Source organism: Ambystoma mexicanum, chromosome 6p (genome assembly GCF_040938575.1).
Source record: "Ambystoma mexicanum isolate Mex_15411 chromosome 6p, UKY_AmexF1_1, whole genome shotgun sequence".
Taxonomy (NCBI): domain Eukaryota; kingdom Metazoa; phylum Chordata; class Amphibia; order Caudata; family Ambystomatidae; genus Ambystoma; species Ambystoma mexicanum.
In genome coordinates this window covers 1306723941-1306740422 of record NC_090935.1, presented here as the reverse complement: position 1 = coordinate 1306740422, position 16482 = coordinate 1306723941, and positions in this window count along the sequence as shown.

Sequence of the window (16482 nt, the reverse complement as noted above, 5' to 3'; positions counted from 1 at the left end):
CAGCAGTCAGGGGCACCTGCCAGCAGGCCCCCACTCATGTCCCCTTGCACCCCCACCCCCCAGCAGTCAGGGGCACCTGCCAACAGGCCCCCACTCATGTCCCCTTGCACCCCACCCCCCAGTAGTCAGGGGCACCTGCCAGCAGGCCCCCACTCATGTCCCATTCATGTCCCCCTGCACCCCCACACTCCAGCAGTCAGGGGCACCTGCCAGCAGGCCCCCACTCATGTCCCCCTGCACCCTCACCCCCCAGCAGTCAGGGGCACCTGCCAGCAGGCCCCCACTCATGTCCCCCTGCACCCCCAGCAGTGCAGGGCACCTGCCAGCAGGCCCCCACACATGTCCCACTCATGTCCCCCAGCACCCCCACCCCCCAGCAGTCAGGGGCACCTGCCAGCAGGCCCCCACTCATGTCCCACTCATGTCCCCCTGCACCCCCAGCAGTCAGGGGCACCTGCCAGCAGGCCCCCACTCATGTCCCCCTGCACCCCCACCCTCCAGCAGTGCAGGGCACCTGCCAGCAGGCCCCCACTCATGTCCCACTCATGTCCACCTGCACCCCCACCCCCCAGCAGTCAGGGGCACCTGCCAGCAGGCCCCCACTCATGTCCCCATGCACCCCCACCCCCCAGCAGTCAGGGGCACCTGCCAGCAGGCCCCCACTCATGTCCCCTTGCACCCCCACCGCCCAGCAGTCAGGGGCACCTGCCAGCAGGCCCCCACTCATGTCCCCCTGCACCCCCACCCCCCAGCAGTCAGGGGCACCTGCCAGCAGGCCCCCACTCATGTCCCCCAGCACCCCCACCCCCAGCAGTCAGGGGCACCTGCCAGCAGGCCCACACTCATTTCCCCCTGCACCCCCACCCCCCAGCAGCCAGGAGCACCTGCCAGCAGGCCCCCACTCATGTCCCACTCATGCCCCCCTGCACCCCCCCACCCCCAGCAGTCAGGGGTACCTGCCAGCAGGCCCCCACTCATGTCCCACTCATGTCCCCCTGCACCCCCACCCCCAGCAGTCAGGGGGACCTGCCAGCAGGCCCCCACTCATGTCCCCTTGCACCCCCACCCCCCAGCAGTCAGGGGCACCTGCCAGCAGGCCCCCACTCATGTCCCACTCATGTCCCCCTGCACCCCCACCCCCCAGTAGTCAGGGGCACCTGCCAGCAGGCCCCCACTCATGTCCCCCTGCACCCCCACCCCCCAGCAGTCAGGGGCACTGCCAGCAGGCCCCCACTCATGTCCCCTGCACCCCCACCCCCCAGCAGGCAGGGGCACCTGCCAGCAGGCCCCCACTCATGTCCCACTCATGTCCCCCTGCACCCGCACCCCCCAGCAGTCAGGAGCACCTGCCAGCAGGCCCCCACCCATGTCCCCTTGCACCCCCACCCCCCAGCAGTCAGGGGCACCTGCCAGCAGGCCCCCACTCATGTCCCACTCATGTCCCCCTGCACCCCCACCCCCCAGCAGTCAGGGGCACCTGCCAGCAGGCCCCCACTCATGTCCCCCTGCACCCCCACCCCCCAGCAGTCAGGGGCACCTGCCAGCAGGCCTCCACTCATGTCCCCCAGCACCCCCACCCCCAGCAGTCATGGGCACCTGCCAGCAGGCCCCCACTCATGTCCCACTCATGTCCCCCTGCACCCCCACCCCCCAGCAGTCAGGAGCACCTGCCAGCAGGCCCCCACTCATGTCCCACTCATGTCCCCCTGCACCCCCACCCCCAGCAGTGCAGGGCACCTGCCAGCAGGCTCACACTCATGTCCCACTCATGTCCCCCTGCACCCCCACCCCCCAGCAGTCAGGGGCACCTGCCAGCAGGCCCCCACTCATGTCCCACTCATGTCCCCCTGCACCCCCACCCCCCAGCAGTCAGGGGTACCTGCCAGCAGCCCCCCACTCATGTCCCCTTGCACCCCCACCCCCCAGCAGTCAGGGGCACCTGCCAGCAGGCCCCCACTCATGTCCCCTTGCACCCCCACCCCCCAGCAGTCAGGGGCACCTGCCAGCAGGCCCCCACTCATGTCCCACTCATGTCCCCCTGCACCTCCACCCCCCAACAGTCAGAGGCACCTGCCAGCAGGCCCCCACTCATGTCCCCCTGCACCCCCACTCCCAGCAGTCAGGGGCACCTGCCAGCAGGCCCCCACTCATGTCCCCCAGCACCCCCACCCCCCAGCAGTCAGGGGAACCTGCCAACAGGCCCCCACTCATGTCCCCCAGCACCCCCACCCCCCAGCATTCAGGGGCACCTGCCAGCAGGCCCCCAGTCATGTCCCCTTGCACCCCCACCCCCCAGCACTGAGGGGCACCTGCCAGCAGGCCCCTACTCATGTCCCCTTGCACCCCCACCCCCCAGCAGTGCAGGGCACCTGCCAGCAGGCCACCACTCATGTCCCACTCATGTCCCCCTGCACCCCAACCCCCAGCAGTCAGGGGCACCTGCCAGCAGCCCCCCCACTCATGTCCCACTCATGTCCCCCTGTACCCCCACCCCACAGCAGTGAAATGGTGATTCCATGACACAAACCAAAAGTCAACTATGTACATCAGCACATGTCCATCACACGAAGGCAATCGGTATCGTCCCAGCGCATCAAAAACATGTGCGCTATCAAAAAGCACATATATACAGCTCCGATGAATTTCCCATACGGTGGCCCTCCAGGACAAATGACGTGCAAAGGGGTACGCGACAAACACGGACACCCGCTGTGTCAACAATAGCGTGTATTTCGTGGGTGCGCAGGAAGTTTCACACGCGATTGTGCCTGAGTGAGCGGGGTACGTGTACTTCAGGGGCTCGCGGGAAGTTGGGCTCGCGGGAAGTTGGGCTCGTGTGAAGTTTTACACGTGAGTGGGCCTGTGCGAGAGGGGTACGTGTAAATCTGGGGTGGGCGGGGAAGTACAGGAGGCAAATGCGTGGAACGCCCACACGCATGTGCCAAAAAAGACGCGCTAATCCGGAAACACGTACGCCAGCAGGAAGCAGGCGTACATGGACCTGCGCAGCATAAAAGTGTGCGCAAACAACAAGCAAGCTCAGACGCCAGGATGAACATACCGTTCCTAGCAGTAGTGGTCGTGGGATACCGCAGGAGGAGGAGGAGGATAGTCAGGCCCAGAATTTTCACACCCAGAACCAGCCTTTTTGGCATGCCTGATGACCAGGTGTATGGGAGGTACAGGTTTCCACCTCACATTATACTCGACCTGGTCAGTGAGTGGGAGGATGACCTCACATCACCCACCCTCTGCTCCCAAGCACTCAGCCCCCTGGAGAAGGTCCTCAATGTACTGCACTTTTTGGCCACCGGATCATTTCAGCGGACAAGTGCCATAGTGGGGGGGGTGTCACAGGCCACACAGTAACGCTGCCTACACCAGGTCTTGGCCATCATGACTGCACGCCCATCAGTCCGCAGGCACATATACCTGCCCAGAACACCTGCAGAAACGCAGGCTGTTGTCCAGGACCTCTACGGGGTGGCACAATTCCCCAAAGTCCTCGGTGCCATTGATTGCACCCATGTGGCCCTACGTCCCCCCAGGGCATCAGAGCACATCTATAGAAACTGCAAGCAATGGCATTCCATCAACGTGCAGGTAGTATGTGATGCCAAGGGAATCATCACCTCAGTATATGCCAACTATCCAGGGTCCACCCACGACAGTTTCATTTACAGAATGTCAACCCTAAACCGGGACCTAGAAGCTGGGCGGCATGGCGATACATGGCTGCTTGGTGAGTATAAATGCCACAGCACATGCATGCATGCCAGATACTGAGTAATGTCACAACCCCACTAATGATACCCATCACCACCTCCCCAGGGGACAGTGCCTACCCTCTGAGCACCCACATGATGACGCCAATTCGGAACCCCACCACGCCACCAGAAATAAGAAACAACACAGCCCATATTGCAACCCGGGGCATAGTGGAGCGCACATTCGGAGTGCTCAAGTCACGCTTTCGCTCCCTTGACCGTTCTGGTGGCCAGCTGTTACACGCTCCCCCAGTAGTGTGCAGGATCATAGTGGCAGCATGTGTCCTGCACAACATTGCAACACGGCGGGGCCTGCTGGTGGTCATGGTGGTGCCCCCACATCCCCAAACCACATGCACGCCCGCTGTGCATGGGAGGGGAAAGGGCACGGGGTGAGGCAGCCCGTACGCATCTGGTGGCTAATTACTTCACTTAGAATCACACCCCTGTGGAGTGCACACAGCCCTGCCACATACCAGCTGACAATCAATGATGATGACATGAGGGACAGTCAACTGTCACAACCATACCATCCTGAGATTGGACACCTGGAAGTGTCACAATGTGTGCATCGCTACCTACAGAAACACCACCAATGCTGTGTCATCAAAAGACACATATGCTGCTAAATGCATGACCCCCTTGCAAAATACAACATGAGAACAGTGCCATGTCACCCAACCCCTCCCCAGCACCGCCACCCAACACACCATGGCATGTCATGCTATGTGAGAGCAAACAAAGCAATCCCAAAAACCTGACACAAGTGTCACAAAGTACAGTGTCCCTAATGGAAACTGGCCACACACAATGTGTTCCTAGTAATGTTGAACTAACAACACACATGACCAAATACTTACCAACTAAACAATGCATCTAGACAAGTTCAAACATTTCTAAAACATGACGGTACTAAGTTAAAGTAGTCTTAGTCATACAACCTGAATATGCCACCACATCGCCCCCTTCAAACTGTAGTCTTGCAGCCTTCACAACTGGTCTGTGTACTGCATACAACATGAACTCCATCTCCAAAGTAGACGGCCTTGTGAAGACATGAGGAATGAACCTGCAAATTTAGAGGGAGACATGGAAGCAAAATCATACATTAATACACCATGCAGTGTACAATACAACAACAATATACACAAGGAATGTCGACACAGTATTGACTACAGACTGCCCACACAGCTCATGGGAGCCCAACGTCACTGTGTACATCACTTTCACTTGGTCACACCCTTTGCAAGCCCATGGAAACGGGAAGCAGGAGGGGTGTGTGTCTCATGAACCCAAGCATCTAACCCAAACTCAGGACAGCCTGCATGTGCCCAGCCGGAATGCAGTGGATGCCCACGGGAGCCACACAAGGCAACACACTGTCAAATTATTTTTAAAAAAAATCAAAAATCAAAAATGGCCATATGGGGGCCGGGGGGGTGGCCACCCAGGAGGTCCGAGGACAGGGTGCGCACCAACAGTCACCTGTGTGGATGTTGGGGAAAAAAAACACCTCCATGGGCTCATGGCCTGCACGGCCATGCCAATGTGGGAGAATTGCTGCCGTCGCCCTCATGACCCTCTGCTGCTGCATCAGTAGGTGGTAGTGCTATGGGAGGCAGCCCACGCAAAGCCCTGGTATGGTCCTCCATGGCAGCAAGCATGCGGGTGTGGAAGGTCTCGTTCTGGAGGATTATAGTGCGGAGATCCCCATGCACCACCTGACGTGATGCCCGGATCTCCTCCCGGGTTGCCCGCATCTCAGCTGAGAGCGTACTTGTGAGGTGCTCCAGCCACTGTTCTGCCCTAAAATTAGCAGAAGTCTCAAGCTCAAGAAGAGTCTGCCTGAGGTTATGGAGTTCTTCACTCAGGGCTTCCCTGTGGGCCTGGGACTCTATTGAGATGGATTGGCGCAGAGTCTCCAGTACCACCCGTTGATCCCTGTTGGACGCCAACATGTCTTCCCTGTGTGATTGGCAAATGGAGTCTGTTGCCTGCTGTAGTTGCTCCATCTGCCATTCAGGGGGGATAATGGAAGTGGCCACCCTCTCCATTGCCTGAACCATCATTTCAACTGATGCTGACTGTTGGGTTGCCATAGCGTACATGTAGTTCTCCCATACGCTATTGCCTGGTGGCGTACGGCCACCTCGTCGACGGGCACCACACCTGTTTGGGGCAAGGCGATGTGCACCTTGCTGTGCTGGCATCGCCTGAGGATGTAGGACTGCATTCCCCCTCTGATCTGCTGGCCCAGGAACAGGATCAGGTGCTGTGGAGTGTGACCCTGCATCCGTAACCGCCAAAGGCGCCTCTACCAACACTGACATCCCCATAGAGGGATCTACCCCTGGTGCAGGTGGGTTGGCCAGAACAGAATCCCTGCCAGAAACACTTACCTGTGACGGCACATAGGTCTCATCATCCGAATCAGCACCTGAATAGAGGTCTGGGGAGGTGCACGCAGAGACACCCCTGGAAAGTATGGTCTGCAGGAGGATTGGGTTCTCACCCACCACCACACCACGTCCCCCGCTGGTGCCCGGTCATGCCTGGGATTCCTCCTGGGTCTGCACCATCTCCTCAACCTCAACTGCATCAAGTGCGTCATCCCCTGCAAAAACATGAAAGAGAAAAAATGGAAACAGGCATTAGCACCATAGAACACAAATAGGCCTGTCAGGCTACAGAACCAGTACATGATTCACACATGTCCCACATGACTATAACCCTCCCATGCCTGCACTGTCACTGAGTAGTAAGGGGAGGCAAAAGGCAGACACTGATGACACCAATATGGGAGAGCAACACATTTGCTGCATGCTGGGTAGCACTGCCATCACACATTGGCCTGTGAGTGGCATGTCCAATACACATACATGACACATGGCAGCACACAGATGGCATTTAGCATAGCCATGATACATTTGACAAGTACAGCCATATGTCAGCGATTGAGTACCTTCACCCATCCATGTGAGATGGACATGATGACATGAAAAATGCTGCATACTGGGACTAAGTACACATGTGCCACTCACTGCAACACATGCAAAGTACAAGAATACAGTAATAGTTGGCTGATCTATTTTTCCTCACATTGACATCGCAGGAAACATCTGTCATTTTCAACATGCAAACAGGCACTCATCTAAACATTTGTGCTGGCCAATACTCCATCAGCCTGAATGGTCTCAGGTAAAGCATTGCCCCAGTGTGGCCAGTAAACAATGACCGAAGCATATCACATATGTCACAATATGGTTGATAAATGTCTAGCAAAAAAGGGGAGAGTGGAAAATATTATCCTGAAGGCACACTTACAAATTCTGACCAATATAGTTGCAAGATGGCAGTAGAAGGTCAACTGCACAATTGTGGACCTAATAGGATACTGTGGGCAGATGGGATGCAGTCACAGCCAAATACAAGGCATGTGATCCCACGTGAGGAAGGAAATGGGTGACCCATAACACTCTGGAGTACACACCCTCACCTGGCACTCAATCAGAACCCATCACCCAAAATACATACACATGCACTACACACACACGCATGGGCACACACCGGATAATGCTTCGTAATCAGGTAGTTCTCCCATACCTCGGATCTGTTCCTCTGTGACGAAGGTCCCAGCAACAGACTCATGTTCAGTGAGTTTGTTGTCCTCTTGTGCAGACCCACCGCCAGTCACCAGAGTAGCGGCATGATTTGAGGCCAGCTTGTCCTTTGCTCTGCGTTTCAGGTCGTTCCACCGCTTGTAGCAATCATCAGCTGAGCGCCTCACAAATCCAAGGGCACTTATGTGGTCGGCGATGGTCTGCCAGTGTGCCTTACGTTGACCAGGTGTGGTCTTGGACCCTGCAGTCACTACCATTTTGTGGCTATGTTGCGACACATAGCTCACAAGTGCATTAAGCTCCGCGTCATTAAAGCAAGGCTTCCTTGACGTGCCGGAGTGTGTAGCCGTGCCTGGGGTCTCAGCCTATCGTGCCAGAGCACCCTTCTTCCTCTTTTTAGAAGGTGGAGCGGAGCCAGAGTGGCTAACGCAGCTCTGGTCAGTAGGGGCAGAATCACCGGTGGACTGGGTTGTTGGAGTGTGCGGATGCACATTGACCATAGGACTTGGTGCAGGCATTGTCTGAAGTGTGATGTTGGCCGGGGGAACATCAGTATGATGGACCAGGACCAACACTGTCCTGGCTGGGAGAATGGGAGCTGGGGCAGATGGAGCTGCAGCTGCCCCTGCAGCCTCACCACCCTGCATACTTGGGGCAGCAGATGACATAGCTGCCCCAGATCCATGTGCCTTGGTGACAACTTGCACCGCCACACGTGGCCTAGACTTGCTGACCTGGAAGTCAGCCAGGGAGTCATCCTGTGCCAGTTCAGGTGCCACAATGGGCTGGGCCAACAGGGGCTGAGCTGGGATGGTCTCAGCCGCGTTTCCCTCAACCATGGGGGGGAGCATGGGCATCCCTGATTGGTCCTCCACACATGGGGGTCTAGGGGCACCCTGCAAATCCTGGCCACGTCCCCTACCGTGCCCACCGCGTCCACCTTTTGAAGGTCGGCCACCTTTGCCTCCCTTACCGCTTGGTCGCCTCCCAACCATGGCACTGATGTTGTTGTGCGTATGGGAGGGGCAGTAAACTATTGTCCTGGGCAATTGGGGGTCAAAGGGGTAGGGTACTAGATGGAATTCGTACCCTAGTGCTCTAACAAGGCTGTCTGTGACCCCTGGGGGAAGATGACGGGTCACGCAACGCACAGGAAGCCCAAAAACAAACATAAACGTGCATGCAACCCCGCGTAGACCACGTGCGTGGAAAAATTAACCCGCACTACGCTGTGGCACCCAGAAACACAAAAATAAGCGTATGCGTAATACACGCAGCCTACAATGACCTCTGAAGGGGAACGCGACACACGGGGCAAGCACAGTTGCTAAGTACGTGCAGAACTCACCGTCTGCCTGGAATAAGAACGTGAAAAATATGCGCGTGTGCGCCTTGGCAACACCCCCGCCAAAAGAAGAATTGTACGCTGTCTGAGGAGACAGGACAAAAGGAGAAGTGAACACTGTTTGAGGAAACAGGCCCAAAAAAAGTAGAAAAATGAAAGCTGTCAGAGGTAACAGGGAGTACAAACTTGAAACGCTGTGAAGTAATCGCGTGTAAACCGACAAGAAGTACAGAATTCACCCACTCGCTCTCCACGAAAAGCACGTACAAGAAAATGGCGTTCTACACGTACCTTTTAAACCGGCCCACACGTACACATCACGTACGCGTGTACGCGTCCTTTCCTCCAATTACACGCGCTGACACTCGGACGTGCAGCTTTTCCACGTGTGCTCTGTCATCACGTGCTATGAAGGAAACACCTGCGTGTGTCACGGTACAGACACGCTTACGCGCTAAGGGCCTTTGGTCCAATGAAATCGCGTACGTGCACTGACGCGCTTACACGCTAAGGGCCTTTCCTTGCATTACACGCTGACGTGCAAGATTTTCACGTGCCAAATCACTCCGTATGAAGCTGGCCACGCGGTCACACACGGAAGACCACGCTCCTGCCCAGAAGGCCAAATGACTGCCCCCCAGAGCCCCAAGAACGCTCCCACCTGCCATCTGCTGCTGCCTGATTGCCTGCTGCCCACGTGCCCTGCCATTTGCTGCCTGCACGTCAGCCCGGGGTGCTGTTGCTGTGACCACCCCTGCTGGAACCGAAGACTCCCGACTGCTATTCCATCACTCCACAGCCCAGCCCCAGGACCCAGTTGCCCACCCACACCTGCCTCTGGGGTTGCCATGTCGGGCACTACACCATCTGGCACCACTGGCAACCCCCAGCCAGAGAGGCAGAGGGCCACCAGCTTCACTGCCACGAAGTTGGTGTCCTGGTGGAGCAAGTCCTGGGGCAGTATGATGCCCTCTTCGGAAGTTCGGCCGCCGACAAGAAAGGACGGACTCGGATCTGGATGGACATCGTGACTGCCATCAACGCGAAGGGGGTGGCAGTCCGCGACTTCCAACATGTCAAGAAGCGCTGGGAGGACTTCAGGTTTAGGACCCTCAACAAGGCCCGGCGCCTCTTGAAGGCAGCGGATGCTAAGGGGCGCCGGGGCCACCTGTCGGAACATCAGATGAGGGTCCTGGAAAGCATACGCCCAGCGCTCCACGTCCAGGTCCTTGAGAGGCAGACCCGTCTGGAGTCGAGCGGTAAGTGTACATGCATACTGATTGGAAGCTGTGTGTGTGGTGGTGTGCCAGTAGTGTGCAGGTTGTACATGTGGTTTTGTAGGGCCATGTATGAATGTGTATGTACAGGGCTGTAAGGCTGACACATGCAAGTCCTTTCATGTGTGAGACACATGGATGGTGCGTGTGTGGATAAGCATTCAGGCCAAATGCAGATGTGTGAGCACACATGTTTGGATTACTGTGTATGCAAGTTGGCATGGTTGTGGTGTCACACATGGATGTTGGGTCCAGCTGCATGTATCTGCACCGTGTACATGTGCATGTGTGTGTACTTGACATGGGTGCAACAGTGATGCAACATGGATGCATGTGAGACTGATATGTAGAAGACTGATTGCCAGATGTGACATGGATGCCAATCTCATCACTGCGACAGTTGGCGGAGGTGAACACATGCATGTAATTGTGGTGGCGTGTGTGCATGTCTAGTGCACTCCCTGTGTTTCATGTGATGTCTGGCTCACCTTTGGCTGCTCATGCTGTTGTATGTGTATGGATGGTGCTGGCTGTTGCAATATGGCTGTGGAATAGCTCATGTGTGTGAGTTGCAATGACATGTGTGTTGGGGATTGTGATGCCATGTCTGAAGTTTGACAATGCCACTCATGTACAACTGTCATGTGTGTATGAGTCCATTGTACAGTGCCCTGATGCCTGTCTCCTATCTCTCCCTGTCTGCAGCGTCAACTGATGAAGAGGGCAGAGAAGGTGCTGTGGAGCACAGCGGCAGGGATCGCACCGCCAGCCGGAGACGCAAGGCCCGGCTCCCCTCCCAGGTTGTCATCTCATTAGGGAGTGAGAAGCCTGGTGCCGCGTCCCAGGTCGCAGCTGCCGAGGGAGGTCCAAGAGGCGGATGTTAGAGTTGGACTCCTCGGCAGCCGAAGGGGCAGCTGTGACCCCACAGGGCCTGACAGAGGAAGATGGCACAGAGTCATCCAGGTTGGTGGGGGGTTTGGTGGAGGAGGAGGCCGTGCAAGGGACAGAGACGGGGTCTGGAGGTGGGGATTCCACTGGTGCTAGTGGTGCAATGCAGGGGCAGGAACAGGAGGTAGCACAGGCCGCCGCGGAGGTGCCTGTGTGTATACCTGTCCCCGATCCTGTGACTGCATCATCTTGCACCAGCAGGGATACCTACGTCCAGACCCGTTCTCAGGGAGGGGATTGGCTTACACCAACTGGCCTTCCTCTCCCTGCGGATGTGGCTATCCGGCACCGGGTTGAGCCTGTCCTGGGTGGGGTGGCGTTGCGTCAACGTGCCATGCGAGCTGACCTGCAGTCTTTTCATGAGGAGACTGCACGTCTTCTCGCATGGCTCGTTGACCGCGTTGACCCACTGGGAAAGCTCACCAGGGCCGGATTCCTCCGTTTTCTGGACCTTGTTCCAAACCCCTCCTCAACTGAACACCCTATGCGCCAGTCGTCCTCCGTGCCATCTTCCCACCCATGTGTCACCAGGGTGCCCTGTGGAGCAGCCTCTGACCCTGCGGCCAGGCTGGTGGAGGACACATCCCTGCCACAGTTGGGAGTCGGACATCCAGCAGGGGTGGCCACCTCAACAACTGCACCCCAGCTGGAGGAGGATGTGCAGGCAGCAAGAGCCAGGGCACAGGCAGCGGCACAGCAGCAGCAGCAACAAGGTGGGAGCCATGATGGCTCGGGGCCTTCATCATCGGAGGGGCAGGCATCAGCCGGAGGGCAGGAGGACCCTGAACGGGAAGTGTCTTCCGTGGGGCAGCGGTTGGGCTACGCGATAGATGCGGAGCGGCAGCGGGCGGAAGAGGCACGGCTCACGATGGTCAGGGCGGAGAACTCCATGCGTAGGGCCCTGAGGCGGGCCGAGTGCCTCGAGGCCATTCGCAGGGACCTGGAGTTCCAGATGCCATCGTCCCTGCGAACCCTCGGGGCCATGGAAGAGGACCGCCTCCGGGACATCGAGCAGGAGTTCGATGATGCCCTGGCCCGGGACATCAACATGTGAGCCGTTGGACTTGCCCGCTGCCCTTGTAAATAGTTAGATAGTGTTAGGTTTCCTTTGGTTTTTTATTTATTTTGGTTGCATTTGGACAATGCACCACGTTTCTGTATATAGTTTTTCAATATGTAGTATTTGTGATAGGTTTCATTTCTTCAGTTGGGATCATGGACCCTGGATTGTTCATCTGTATATAGTTCACTATTGGATTCAACTTTTTTTTTTAGATTTCTTCATGGAGCAATGGTTTTCACTTTTGTTTTTCCCTTGGATTTGCTTTGTTGGACTGTGACTTTGGACACCTTTCCTTTGGATTATGATTTCTTGTTTTTCATTATTTTACGGACACGCAGCTTTTGTTTTTTTATTCCCATTGTTGTTTGTTTGATTTTAATTCCATTCATGTTGCTTTTAATACATTTTGTTCTTCATACTTCTATGTGTGGTATTATCTCATTGGTTTCATGCATGTCATGATATGGGTTTTGACATACACTTGCACCCATTGTGTGTGTGTGACGGACATGTGCTCATTTACATACTTGCCATTGGGGTTGTATCATGTAATTGGCATTTCTATGTGGGTGGATGCAATACTTGGGTGGGTCTTTGGCATGTGGAGGCTGGCCATAAGGGCCAGGGATCTAGATTGTGATGACGTGTTGGCTGGGGTCATGTGTCGGGGCCTGCTGGCAGGTGCCCTGCACTGCTGGGGAGTGGGGGTGCAAGGGGACATGAGTAGGACATAAGTGGGGGCCTGCTGGCAGGTGCCCCTGACTGCTGGGGGGTGGGGGCGCAGGGGGACATGAGTGGGACATGAGTGGGGGCCTGCTGGCAGGTGCCCTGCACTGCTGGGGGGTGGGGGTGCAAGGGGACATGAGTGGGGGCCTGCTGGCAGGTACCCTGCACTGCTGGGGGGTGGGGGTGCAAGGGGACATGAGTGGGACATGAGTGGGGGCCTGCTGGCAGGTGCCCTGCACTGCTGGGGGGTGGGGGTGCAAGGGGACATGAGTGGGACATTAGTGGGGGCCTGCTGGCAGGTGCCCCTGACTGCTGGCAGTGGTGGTGCAGGGGGACATGAGTGGGACATGAGTGGGGGGCCGGCTGGCAGGTGACCTGCACTGCTGGGGGTGGGGCTGCAAGGGGACATGAGTAGGGGCCTGCTGGCAGGTGCCCTGTACTGCTGGGGGGATGGGGGTGCAAGGGGACATGAGTGGGGGCCTGCTGGCAGGTACCCCTGACTGCTGGGGGGTGGGGGTGCAGGGGGACATGAGTGGACATGAGTGGGGGCCTGCTGGCAGGTGCTCCTGACTGCTGGGGGTGAGGATGCAGGGAGACCTGAGTGGGGGCCTGTTGGCAGGTGCCCTGCACTGCTGGGGGGTGGGGCTACAAGGGGACATGAGTGGGGGCCTGCTGGCAGGTGCCCTGCACTGCTGGGGTGTGGGGGTGCAGGTGGACATGAGTGGGGGCCTGCTGGCAGGTGCCCTGCACTGCTGGGGGGTGGGGGTGCAAGGGGACATGAGTGGGGGCCTGCTGGCAGGTGCCCTGCACTGCTGGCGGGTGGGGGTGCAAGGGGACATGAGTGGGACATGAGTGGGGGCCTGCTGGCAGGTGCCCTGCACTGCTGGGGGGTGGGGGTGCAAAGGGACATGAGTGGGACATGAGTGGGTGCCTGCTGGCAGGTGCCCCTGACTGCTGGGGAGGGGGGTACAGGGGGACATGATTGGGACATGAGTGGGGGCCTGCTGGCAGGTGCCCTGCACTGCTGGGGGGTGGGGCTGCAAGGGGACATGGGTGGGGGCCTGCTGGCAAGTGCCCTGCACTGCTGGGGGGTCGGGGTGCTGTGGGACATGAGTGGGACATGAGTGGGGGCCTGCTGGCAGGTGCCCCTGACTGCTGGGGGGGTGGGGGTGCAGGGGGACATGAGTTGGTGATCAGTGGTGCAAGAACACAGGTGGCTTGTCTAAGGTACATGGCCATGGTGGATGGGCTGCCTGCGGGACATGACCAGGGGTGCGGGGTAGTCCCCTGTGGTGTGGTCAGCCTGCAGGGGCAGTGGAGGGTGTAGAGGGAACACCTAGGAGGACCCACACTGCCAATTCACGTGTAGGACTTCCTGTGCACCCCGAAATACACGTACCCCACTCGCACAGGGCCTATCGTGGGTGACACTTCCCGCGAACACCAGTAATACATGTACCCCACTCGCACATGGCCTATCGCGTGTGAAACTTCACGAGAACCCCAGGAATATTGGCCCTGTGCGAGCTAGCGTGGTACGTGTATTCCTGGGGTTTGCGTGAAGTTTCACCCGCGATTTCAGCAGGGTACGTGTATTCCTGGGGTTCGCGTGAAGTTTTACCCGCGATTTCAGCAGGGTACGTGTATTATGGGGTTCGCGTGAAGTTTCACCCGCGATTTCAGCAGGGTATGTGTATTCCTGGGGTTCGCGTGAAGTTTCACCCGCGATTTCAGCAGGGTACGTGTATTCCTGGGGTTCGCGTGAAGTTTCACCCTTGATTTCACCAGGGTACGCGTATTACAGGGTTTGCGTGACGTTTCACCCGCGATTTCAGCAGGGTACGTGTATTCCTGGGGTTCGCGTGAAGTTTCACCCGCGATTTCAGCAGGGTACATGTATTATGGGGTTCGCGTGAAGTTTCAGCTGCGATTTCAGCAGGGTACGTGTATTCCTGGGGTTCGCGTGAAGTTTCACTCGCGATTTCAGCAGGGTACGTGTATTACGGGGTTCGCGTGAAGTTTCACACGCGAAAGGGCCCTGGTCAAGGGATTACATGAATTTCAGGGGTGCACGGCAAGTTTTACACGCGAAAGGGCAACGCCCTTGCACAATACATCACAGACGCGCTTACGCACTAAGGACCTTTGGACCAACGATATCGCATGCGTGTGCTGATGCGCTTATGCTCTAAGGCCTTTCCTTGAATTACACACTGACTTGCAAGATTTTCACGTGCCAAATCACTCCGTATCAAGCTGGCCATGCGTACACACATGGAAGACCACGCTCCTACCCAGAAGGCCATTTTCCTGCCCCCCAGAGCCCCGAGCACGCTCCCACCAACCATCTGCTGCTGCCTGATTGCCTGCTGCCCACATGCCCTGCTATTTTGTGCCTGCACGTCAGCCATCTGCAGGGGTCCAATTGCTGTGTCCACCCCTGCTGGAACAGAAGACTCCCGACTGGGATTCCATCGCTCCACAGCCCAGCCCCAGGACCCAGTTGCCCACCCACTCCTGCCTCTGGGGTTGCCATGTCGGGCACATCTCCATCTGGCACCACTGGCAACCCACAGCCAGAGAGGCAGAGGGCCACCAGCTTCACTGCCACCGAAGTTGGTGTCCTGGTGGAGCATGTCCTGGGGCATTATGATGCCCTCTTCGGATCATCACACGCCAACAAGGAAGGACAGGAGAGGATATAGGATGACGTAGTGGTTGCCATCAACGCGGAGGGGGTGGCAACCCGTGACATCAAGCACGTCAAGAAGCGCTGGGAGGACTTCAGGTCCAGGACCCTTCACAAGGCCCGGCGCCTCGCGGAGGGGGGCCAGGCACGTCTGAGTACCATCCAGATGAGGGTCCTGGAACGCATAGGCCCAGCGCACCACGCCCAAATCCTTCGGAGGCAGACCCGCCTGGAGTTGAGCGGTAAGTGGCCAAGCATTGCTGTGTGAGACAGGCCCAGGGCATGTTGCAGTGTGCTGGTAGTCTGATGCTTGCCTGTATGTGTGACATAGGCCATGTATGGATGTGTGTGTGCAGGGACATCATGGTCATACATGTGAGACCAGTTATGTGTGAACCACATGGTTGGTGCATGTGTTTTAATGCAACATGGGGAGCTCTATGTGGAATGCACACATGAAAGCATGGCTGTCTCTGTTCCTGGACATGGAGGGGTGGTGAGGAATGGGTGCTGATGTCATGTACATGTATGGTGCACATGTGTGTGTGTGTGTGCCTGAGAAGTGTGTGTGTGACTTTGAAATGCCATGGATGCATGTGACTTTGAAGGCAACATCTTGGTTTACAGGGGCCCTTCTACATGGATGTTGATGTTGATTGCAGGCGCCAGGACTGTTTCTGCATGTGTGTTGTGTGCATTCACCCATGTGTTGTGGGATGACAGGATGGAAGTGACATTTGACAGTGCCACTCATGTGTTATTGCTTCCTGTCTAGGGTATTTTGTACTGTACCCTGATGCTTGTGTTCTATGTCTCCCTCTACGCAGCGTCAAGTGAAGAAGAGGGCGGAGACGGCGCTGTGGAGCCAAGCGGCGGGGATGCCTCCACTGGGCGGCGACGTAAGGCCCAGCCACCCTCCCAGGATTTACCATCATCCGGGAGCAAGGGGGCTGGTGCTGCGTCTGCCACAACGGCTGTGGCGGAAGGGCCGGGTGAGCCCCCACAGGGGCTTCCAATGGCGGAAGACTGTGTGGAGACATCCAGGTT